This window comes from Phalangium opilio, unplaced genomic scaffold (assembly GCF_054372755.1).
Source record: "Phalangium opilio isolate 3A_F unplaced genomic scaffold, DU_Popi_V2 ptg000113l_1, whole genome shotgun sequence".
NCBI classification, from domain to species: domain Eukaryota; kingdom Metazoa; phylum Arthropoda; class Arachnida; order Opiliones; family Phalangiidae; genus Phalangium; species Phalangium opilio.
In genome coordinates this window covers 1400836-1412545 of record NW_028324209.1, presented here as the reverse complement: position 1 = coordinate 1412545, position 11710 = coordinate 1400836, and positions in this window count along the sequence as shown.

Below are 11710 nucleotides of genomic sequence, written 5' to 3'. Positions count from 1 at the left end.
GCGCGGAGGTTGCGTAAATGGTCTTTCCTGATTGGCTGTAAAGAAACTAGTAGGCGCCGCCTCCAAATTTGGGATCATTCAGTATAGTCTAGAGGGGATGAAATTTTGATACGGGAACTAGCTCCGGAGAGGAGAGAGAGAGAGAGTCAGAGGATGGAGATTTGGAGAAGGATAAAAAAAAATACGCGTCTATATAAAATTTTGACGCTTCGCGGCGGCGGATAATCTAATATACTTTTTGGCGGGAAAAAGGGATGTGAAACGCGTAGAAACGCCCTCCTGATAGGAGGCCCTTACAAGGACCTTAAGGGGTCCCCCATCAAAAAAAAAAAAAAAAATAAACGGGGGCGCTTGTCTTCGATAAATTGCCATTCCGCTCTCACTTCATTTTTAAATAAATTACCCTATACTATTATAGGTTACCTACCTAGAGGATAGAATGATAAAGTAGCCTATAGCTTTGTTTAACGATTCTCATCTCATCTTTCGATATATTCAATGTAATTTATTAATTAGGCTTAGAAAGAAATGAGTTGATAATCCTTAATTAATTTAACTATAGCTTGGTTAATTGGTTAAGGTAAAATTCATTCGAATTTATTGTTAATTAACGCGACGTTTTATTTCTAACTTATTCCCATATCAAAATGAATCAAAAAATAACTTAACAACGGAATTCATTTTTCAATCGAAAGAGCGGATAAAATAATGAATATTACTAATTGGAACCATGTTTCTATCTACAATATTAAAAAAGATACGAGCAATTTAGTTTCCAAAATGGATGGCACTACGCGTTAGGCTTTCCCGAGAAGCACTCACTGGGAAGTATCTCTATTGGACGCCTAGTACCACCTGACGGATTCGTCCAATAGGGTTACTCCCAGTGAGTGCTTCGCGGAGAAGCCTAACGCGTAGTGCCATCCATTACGGAAACTTAATTGCTCGTATCTTCTTTAATATTGTAGATAGAAACATGGTTCCAATTTAAGATATTCATTATTTTACACGCTCTTTCGATTAAAACATAAAAATTCTAGTCAAGAGTATCCCATTAAATTAAAATTATAGTAAATCAAATAGTAATAAATAAAAATCAAGCTAATAACAAATAAAATTAATATACAAGTGAAATTAAGAGTAAACGACACGCTTAATTTAGTTAACTATTAATTAATAAGGCCCAACTTATTACAACCCATATCCACCGCATACACACACCACTACGCAAATAAAATCGAAATTAAAAATAAATAAAAATAAAATAATACCTATTTCCATATTCAAATTTAAAAAATAAATAATAGACAGCTTGTCAACGTAATCGGATGGGATAAAAAAATTTGACTAAATAAAATGATTAGAATCGTTAGAAGATAGGGGAAGAAGGAGGGGGGTAGGGGTTTTTACCCACAGTTACCCCTCAAAAAATATATACATAACTAGAAATAAATAGACGGGCGTGTATCGTGTTGTGTATACCCAGCTGTGAAAAAAAACCCGAAAATAAAAAAGGCAGCTATTTTTCTTTAAATGAAGTTCCTAATAAATAACTAAAAGATTGACAAGAAGCATTTCTGCATTTCTTATTCCGACAAGTTTCAAAAACCCACATATTACTACCCCGCGTGTAGTTAGTTTACTTAAAACAACCAATCAGAAGCCCGCAAATGACGACAGGGGCACATTCATTTTTCTTTTTTAACTATTTATCATTGGGTGTTAGTGTTAGGAACCGAATTCATACCTGTTCAAAATATTTTCTACACCAATATATCAAGAAATAAGTTAACAGAAAGTAAATAGACCCTTCTCAATAGTCGGGGGTTAAATATAGTCTGCCAATTGACCACCTACTGACCATTTGCATTGTGTACAAACGAAATAACTTTGGTGGACAGCTAACTTTGAAGCCACATCTAACGTATTTGAATCCATATTAAACAGACGATAGTTTTGAAAAGGACTATTAAAAATGAAGTCACAGTAAGCCGACCACCACATAAACTTTGCACCCTAGGGAATTAATTTTTACGATATCTTCTAAGTTAATCCGCTTCTATTGTAAGTATGAAACGTTCTTTCAAAACTAAACACCCTTTTTGTTTGAAAGGTAAGGAAAATTAATGTTCCAGATGGGCGTTTGTTGCCAATAATTGGGATAAAAAAGGAAATGAATAACGACTTATTATCATTGGATTCAAATAGAGAAAATGTGTTATGTATTATGAGAACCCAAATTTGCATAATGAGAAAAGAATAATTTATAGTTGATTAAAATTAATTGCAGAAGTAGATAAGTAAGAAGTGTAACAGGATAATGAAGTGATTTCAAGGCTACATAATACTGGCACTTATATCTTCACAGCGTAACTTGTAGCAGACGATAACAACACAGGCTGTTCGAAAATAGGACCGAAGTATACAATAGGTGCATGGACTACGAGTGATTTTTAATAATAATAATAATAATGATGATGATAATAATAATAATAATAATAATGATAATAATAGGCATAACAATAATAAAACAATTCAATTTCTGGGCCTTCAGTCAACTATAATAACTTCATTCTTATCGATACGATACTTTTTAAGCCTTGGTTATATGCAAGATAATGTTTCTGTGACATCTTAACACAAGGACCGCGCACCGTACACAAGTTATAATCAGATTGTTTTACAAATTAGCCCTTAGCATTGTCTTTAAAGTTTCTCACTTAATTTTAAGGGGCCATCTGTAAAACACTCTAAACATATCTTGCTTAGGGTGTCCTTTAGGGCAAAATCGGTCATAAAAGTTACAATTTCAACTCAAAATTGATTTCCCATAGAATTGCATATCCCACTGCACTTCGTCCAAGCACCCTTTTTGATACATCCTGTATACTTTGGTTAAAATTCAAATGTTTATATACGCATTTGGGGATTAAATGGAGTGTAAGGCAGCGCCGCGTCTAAGCCTAAAAAAATAAACGCGTAAAGCAGACGGTTTATAAGCGGGCTTGCTGCAGCGGCGCAGTTGGTCCATAGATTCTCCAATCGGTAGGACTATCAAGTTTGATTATTCCCCTACATGGCTATTATGATGTGGGAACCCATAGGAAGGGTGCTTGCCAATCCCCGCGGGGTCACCCTCTCCTAAAAAGAAGAAACACACAATGGTCCTAGCTTTATTCAGTTAGGGTGATAGGATGCGATGGCCTGATAGGAAAAAATGGCGGGTTAAGTAGGTCCTATTGTCGCCTTTCGCGCCACGTTTTCGACAATGTAATTGCTACTGGGAATTGAACGATATATTTCGCGCCAACCCAACCGACTGCGCGTGAGCTTAAATTTTAAGTACGGGATTTATTGAGCTATTGGATTGGATTTGTAGACAATTTTCGGATTAGACCCAGGCAATATATATGTTTTTTTTTTTATCATCCAGCATAGGGGTAGAGTTGAATTGAAAGTAAAGGGTGCAATTGGTTCGAGAATATGACGTCATTTCCGCATGCGCGAATACAACTTATAGATTTATATAATTTTTTGATCGCTATAGTCTTGAGTCAAAACAGTTGCGAAATAAACAAGATGCCCTGGCCAGATTAGAGCCTCATCTGTATCTATATAAATCAAAGTCCTGACTGACTGACTGATAATCAACGCCCAGCCCAAAACCGCTTGCCCTAGAAGGCTGAAAATTTGCAGGAACGTTACTCATAAGTAGTAGGCGCGTACTAAGAAAGATTTTTCCAATCCGCCGCCATCTTAATAAATGGCGCCCCGTAATGTAAAATACCTTCTCTATGCAACAAAGCCTGCCCGTTTCAACCGATTTCGCAAATATTTAGTACACTGGTTTCCTTTAACCTATAGACGGGCTGAATGGTCTTTTGGGTTCGATTTGTTGCGATCTTTTTAAATGGAGGCCAAAAATTCAAAAAGCCTTCTTTATGGAATAATGTCCGTATGAAAAGGAATAAAAAATGTCCCGACGGGCTGACGGGCAAAGCCGGGTGCCTTCGCTCCTAGGGTGCTACAAAAATATTAGTCGAATCAGTAAAATCTCGCCGCGGGTAACAGCTAGTCCTTTATAAAGCTCCAGCTATCGAGAGCATTTTTCTTGTAAAACATCCAACTATCTTTGAAATAAGTATAAGTTGAATGAATACGTATTAATTAAAAAACCTCCAAACTAATGAACGCTACAGCTTTTACAAAAACATTTGAAGTTATAATCGTTTGCTCAATTACAAAGATAATGGCTAATTTCACTAAGGAGTCATTCGTACAAGAGTCAAATCGTAACTCGTAAACGGTGGCCTTTGGGGAAAATACGTCATAGAAGTTTCATTTTCGACTCAAAATCGCTCATAGAACACACTGTACTTCGATTCTACCACCTTAAATTGACAATTGTCGATATAAATAATTTTTGATAGATTGTCTTTAGAGCATTTGAAATCAAAACAGTTGCGAAATAAACAAAACCCCACCGATGAGATGAACCCTAGCCAAAAAAAAAAAAAAAAACACGATTCAACCCGTATTAGAGGTTAAAAGTTCAAAACGTTTGCTTAAAATTACCCATGAATGGTCTATAATTTGATAGCTACGGAGAATAAACAGTAGCCTGCAGGGAGTTGAAAAATACAACTTAAATAGATCCCTAAAACTTCCTGGAAGCTAATGATTCCCAATTTATTTACACCCTATCTAACCCGCAATTACTTTCCAATAGTAGCACTATATCCCCTCATAAAGAACCCCTTAAAAAGAACGTATAATAATGGAAGGGGGAGGGGGGTCCAAATGTGGGTTACTTATATATATCGTCAGAAGTAAGATGAGACTAGAAGTACTGAGCTAACCAAATTCTTCACTAGGCGAAAGTGAATATTCTTGATAACACAAGAACGGTTGGCTCTCTGGTAGCGGTTTCTGAATTTTCCCTCCAAAACGTGAGACGCTCGTGGCGGTAGACGGCCGAACTAGATTCAAGCACTCTCGTCCGTGTTCCGCCGCATTAGGTTGAGGGGAAGGGGGGTAGGAAATGTTTTTGGAACTCGACCAATTTTTTTTCTCTGTAGTGTAGGCGCGATGGAAGCGGCATAAAATCCTCGAATTTGTTCACTAGTGCCAGGATCTACTTACTACCAATACTAGAGCTGTTTACTTCTAGTCTCGTCTTACTTCTGATATAGTATAAACAACAACTGTATTACTTTCTCATGGTACAGTACCTAGCTACGTGTTATTCGCGAATGTTCACGCACATGCGCGCGTTTAAAAAAGATTAATGAATTGAAATTAGAGAGAATAAGAAAATACCCCTCTCCCCCGTTGTCTGGTTTCTTCGGTTGCCTTTGAGACGGATTGTTTCACGAGTTAATTTGGTCAAATTACATCGTCCGAAGAAAAAGTTGATCGTTAATTACAAGATCGACCCAAAGCGCATCTGTTTATATTTAAATGTTTTTTTTCCCGAGAAATGGAAACCCCGAAAGTCCATTTCCTTTCATCACTCAAGCCCAGAACCTTAAAATAAAAATTTCCCCCTAAAACTTGGGCGAGAAGAGAGAGATATATATAATAGACATTCGTAAATCGACACATGAACATTTGTTCTTCATTCCTTATAATTGAAAACCGATACTTTGGTAACTAACCTATATAGTACCACATATTTACGACAACGAGACAATAGTATACGAGAACTCAATGCCCAAAAATCGCGCATGCCCATCGGCTTCTGGAAATGGGACACCGTTCGTTTTTCGGGGATGGGTAATTTGAAACTGAAAAACATTACACGTCCCCATAGACGGAGAACGTCATGGCACCCCGTATAAATCATCCCAAAGGTTTACCACTATCGAAGGCGAGACATTGCCATTTCGTAGAGAGTGGTAACGTTTGCAAAAAGCCTCGCACGCCTGTTTAGGATTGTGACAAGCGTTTCACCATCTCAAGGATGGTTGGAGTCGGTGTTGGAGGGGGTTGACGCCTTAAAGAAAGTCTAATACTCGTCGTTGGTTGGTAGCGCCCGTCAAGTTTCCCCGGGACAATTTATTAGGCCTAATGAGCGCTAACACCGGGGTCACGTGACGTGAGACGACGTTAGGGTGTACGGGGATCCATTTACACCCCGATGCGTGCGTGGTAACTGTTTAGACAGGGTGGATTTCAAAGAAAACGCGCAAAAACGTCTTATTCGATGGCTTTACTAAGTCAGTCCCTTGGGAAATATTGAAGGAATTAGACGGGGCAACTTGTTTTTACTCGCAAACACTACATGTTGGTTTGTTTCTAATCGGTCGTTTTTAAACGGTTGTAGCTCTAGTATTTCGACCTCTAGGTTTCACCCCTTGACCTTTTGGGAGCTTATAGCGCGAGAATACCACCACCATGAGAGGGAATCACGTTGTTTACTCGAGATTTTGTATTCTAGACGTCACGTGAGCTCCCTTTAAGAGAGGAACCAGGAAGGAGGGGGGGGGTGTTATTAACGATTTATATTTGTGTTTTTGTATGTGTGGGGCAAAGCCTCCCTTCCCAGGAAGATTCGAGTGAACCCCCTCTTTCGTTTTCGTTCTGTTACAGATGGTTCATAAATTTCCATCCCAAGAGCCTGAAGAGGTCATTTTTTCCCCAAATTCACTCTTACAAATACATGGTTCGTAAAAGATTTCTGCTCTGATAGTAATATTTAAAACAAGTGTACTTACATTTAATTTAGACGATGTGGACGTTCGTAGATGGTGTAAAACTCCAAGGTCACGAATACGTGGCGACGTTCGAATGTCACTAATCCGCGCGAAGTTGCAAGGTCACAAACACTAAGTTTGAAGGCCATACACATTTCGCGGAAGTTCAGAGTTTGAAGGTCATGAACTTGTCGCGAAAGTTCTCACTATCCCGCGTAAAACTCTAGAATCACAAACACGTATCAAGATCACAAACGCGTCGCGAACGAAAGTTCACAAAGTTCGATGGGTCTAATGACGAGTTATCCAATTAAAAAAACCTGCAATTTGATTAAATAATTCAAATAAGAATCCATATAAAATCACAATTAATCTAAACCAGGAATAGATTTAATTTTAGAAGTGGGAATGGAGAACGGTTAGTATTTACTTCAGTCCGACTCATAGACCACCCAGTATAGAGCCCCTCCCTCCAACACGTAACGAAAGGTTTAAATTATCTTATGTTCTCACTTAAACTTAGTTTTGATGACGTTGCTGACGAGGAGGGCGAAAAATACCTAATTCCTTTGACCTCTGTCGATATGACCCGCCTCTTCTTTCATACCCCCCTCGTCCCGTGGAAGGGGGTCCAGGACTTTAACGCGCCCAGATTACTCTATTCTCCATTCCTACTTCTAAAATTAAATCTATCCCTGTCTAAACCTAAAAGATACATAACGCAATTTGAGAACCATTTTTTTTTTTTGAAAGATACGTATGAACCCTGAAATTCTCTCCGCTTTTAAAGCACCATTTTAAGTCAATAAACACTTTTTCTCTCGCATTTTTTCAGACCCCCGAAGCCAAATATATCTACGGATCAAATTACTCCCTATATAGCAATGACCCTTGACCTTGCCCCTTAACGATTACAATTTTAAGGGAAACAGTTGAGACCATTTTTAGGGGGTTATCCTTGCCAGGATAATGAGAATATATGAGATTGTACGTCATTTAGATGGGGTATTAGTTAGTTCATTCCGAGCCTCGTAACAAAAACAAAGTTTGTAAATGTTTGCATTTGGCACTTTTTACACGTAAAGAAGAAATAAATTATCGGAATCAAAAATCGACAAGGTTTCTTAACTGTATTTAAAATTGACTAACAGCTAAATAAAATTTAACATCGTTCACATAAATTTAAAAATTTAACTTAAGCATTTTCTTTGTAAAACGAAGAATTAAATGATCAGATAATCATATTTACCTTAGTTCAGGCCATGGTCCAATTTTGAATGGTCATCCTGGGAAAAATTAAAAGTTAGTCCATAGTAGCCAAAGTTTGAAAATATAACCATATACTCACTTCAAACTTTATCAAGACGCGATGATCATGTGATTTCCAGATTTGAAGATAAGGGTAAGGGACTATGGGACGCCGCAGCTAGCGCTTTGACCTGGAAGGGTAAAGGACTATGGGACGCAGTTAGCGCTTTGACCTGGAAGGGTAAGGGACTATGGGACGCCGCAGCTAGCGCTTTGGCCTGAAAGGGTAAAGGACTATGGGACGCAGCTAGCGCTTTGACCTGGAAGGGTAAAGGACTATGGGACGCAGTTAGCGCTTTGACCTGGAAGGGTAAAGGACTATGGGACGCAGTTAGCGCTTTGACCTGGAAGAGTAAAGGACTATGGGACGCAGCTAGCGCTTTGACCTGAAAGTTTGTTAATGCGAGCGCAATATTTGGTACTCACTGGTTATCTCTGACGTCCTGATGAACTCGTAGAAATCATGTTCAGTTCAAAAAAGATGGCAAAACCGAAAGTTCACACAAAGTATATATTTTGAGCAACCCGGTTTAAAAATACCGCGATAAACTATGCGTTCGGGAACCACGATGACGTCATTTTTGATGGTCAATACGTGTTTTAGTTCCCGCGATCCTCCGTGCAGCTCCTGTGCATTAGACCGCCAAAAGTCTTGATCCCTCGGTGATGACCAAACGTGGCCCTTCGAAGAAATTTTCGATGGTGACGTCATTGAGTCAAATAACGACCTGAAATTAAAACAAATTGAAACGTTAAATTAAAGGTAAATTGTATACTGGCGATTGAACTGAAACTTTCCCTTTAAAATTGGGGTTAAGCTAGCGTTTTCCAATGGGGTGCCAAACTTGACACCATCGTAAGGTCAAAAGCAACAAACCCAAAGAAGAGAAAAATTAATGATATTGAGGATAGACACCCTAAAATCACCGCAAATATACTAGGTACCACCTAGTGAGACACACCATAAGGAACACGGTGTCAGGGTAAATAAAAAACCCGAGGCGTGTCCGAAACTCGGAATTTAGCGCCAATGTGGCGCTCAAGGGAACACGGGGGGAACCCCGGATGGTCGCGCGTGAAGTGAAAAAAAAAAGAGGTCAATTCGTATCGTAAAGGTCAAACTAGCTACCATAAACCGTAAGTCCACAATATAAACCAAGCAGAAAACATTATTAACCGAATTCGGAAATTTTCTGGTACGGCGTAGGGTGTGGAGGAAGGTCAAAGTTCAAAATAGCCGTAGCTGAAAACCGACACCATAAACTGAGAGGTAGGAAAGAAAAAAATCAATCACTTTTTAAAAATGGCAACGAAAATTAACTACCCGTAACTGGTTCAAAAACCGATCACCGATTGCGCCGCTTAGCCGTTACAATTAGACCCAATTCAGTTCGGTTAATATCTGTATAAAATTGTATTTGTAGCACGCATAAGTTAGGCCTAACGTTAAAAGTTCGCGAGTACAGAATTAATAATTGTCAAGCCATAGAGTTGTAGTTCAGTACCTCACGAGAAATAGGTTCGAATACGTTAACTAAGTCAATTCGAATACGAAACCCCCCTTATGGTAATGGCTCATTGATTTTAGGAAGCTTTTGAAATCTTTTAGGGATCTTTTCTATACTGAATAAAATAGCTCAAATCTGTTACGCGGATAAAGATATCATAGTCGAGTCAGTTAGATGTGTATATGAATAGAATGGGATATAATACACGCCGCGAGTTCAGAAGGGAGTTACTTGCGCGACTGTATTCGCAAATAATAGGGGTATAACTAACCGTATTCATGCTGGCCCTTTTTTAGGGGGTTGCCGAGGCGATTGGCGCCAGTTGCCGACGTTATAAATGTTATAATATGGGTAACATTATTAAATAGGTCTCTCTTTTTCGCTACGGGAGTCTATGAAAATTGGCGAGTTTTTGACAGAGATACCATGAACTACCGTAACAAGATGGCAAACGGTGAAATAAGCCCGTTTTCCAAAGGGTGATATCAATTTTAGAGAAAATAAGCCCAGTTTTTAATAAGGGTCATAAAATTTAAAATTCTGGTTTTAAAATAGAGGAAGTCTGCTATTTCCCAGACTGTTCGGAACAGCGTGGGAAATAAGGCGGTGGCACAGGGCAAATGACAAGTTTAAAATTGCCTGGTCTAGATTAAAAATTAAGTAGGAGGGGGGTCAGTGGTCCACGGGACCACTAAGAAAATTCAAGAGTAACCAGAGTCAAGAAATTAACTCAAATATTTTAATTATCCACATCTTTAGTTTAGCAGACGACGTGCCCTGGTCAATGGTCATAGACCAGTTTATTTATTCTAGGCCAGGGGGGTCGTAGGCCCAATGTTCAGTTTAAAAAAATTCCTTATTTGCCACGCTGGTTCGGAACAGAGTTGGAGACACTAGGTAATGCCACCTATCTCCAATAAACGAAAACATGACGCGTTCCAATTTAATCCCCCCAAAGGGAATTTGATGCAATTTTTAACCTTTTAACGAATGACGATACTGGGTCTACAGATACTGTAATAAAACCTACACCAGGGTGGGAAATAAGGAATTTTTTTAAATTGGACATTGGGCCAGCGACCCCCCTGGCCTAGAATAAATAAACTGGTCTATGACCATTGACCAGGGCACGTTGTCTGCTAAACCAAAGAAGTGGATAATTAAAATATTTTAGTTTATGTCTGGACTCTGGTTACTCTTGAATTTTCTTAGTGGACCACTAACCCCTATCTTACTTAATTTTTAAACTGGACCAGGCAATTTTTAAACTGATCATTTGCCCTGCCCTGTTTCCCACGCTGACCTACACCGTAGTTTAAAAACGATAACTTCACCTAAAACTCCACCACGTTGCGAACCCAAAAAAATCAAGTGGCAGCTTCCTATAACACAACCGAAAGGGACACAAACGCACAAAAAAAAAAATAGTACAAACTATACAGGGGACATCATGAATCAAGGTGTCTAGTCTCTACCTTCCCTAACTTTCATTGTGGGCCCCAGTTATCAAAGCTGTAAAAAAAGAGAGAAAGAGAAAAAAAACGCGAGGAGGGGTCCGGTGAAATGAAGTCGAGAATGATATTTGGACAAAAGAAATTGATAATACGAATAGACTTGACTTTATAAAACTTCTAGACTACATGGAAGCGATACACACTTCATCATTTACTTCCCCTTTACGATTCTTTATTTATTTGAAATATTCAAAAAACCCGGGGGTGTCTTTCTCTATCTCTCATGGCTAGCTCTTTAGGACATAAAATGGGCTTAAACTTGTACTCGCGTCTGTTCTCAACGTTCCCAATGAAAGCTGACTGCCCCTAACAAGTACTTGAACGTCCTACCCAGTACCGGGAGTCCGGGATCCTCGCTGAGGTCTATGAAATTTAGTCAAATATTTTAATAATATTTTTCAATAGTTATACAAGTCTGGTAATCTAAGACTCAAGCTTCAGGGTTAAGTAGCGAGTATATACAGACTTAAGATATCGACCAAGTGTGAAAGACAAGGAGTGGGGGGGGGGGGTAAAACTTTGCCTTCCATCTCGCTTTTTGGCGCCTGCGCTGTAGTAGGAGTGCGCAGTATCAACAGTGTTCGTACAACTTTTTGAAAAACAAATTTCCCTGAATTTTCCAGGTTTTTCCCCATATACTTCCCTGAATTTTCCAGGTTTTTCCCGTATATGGAGCATCCTATGG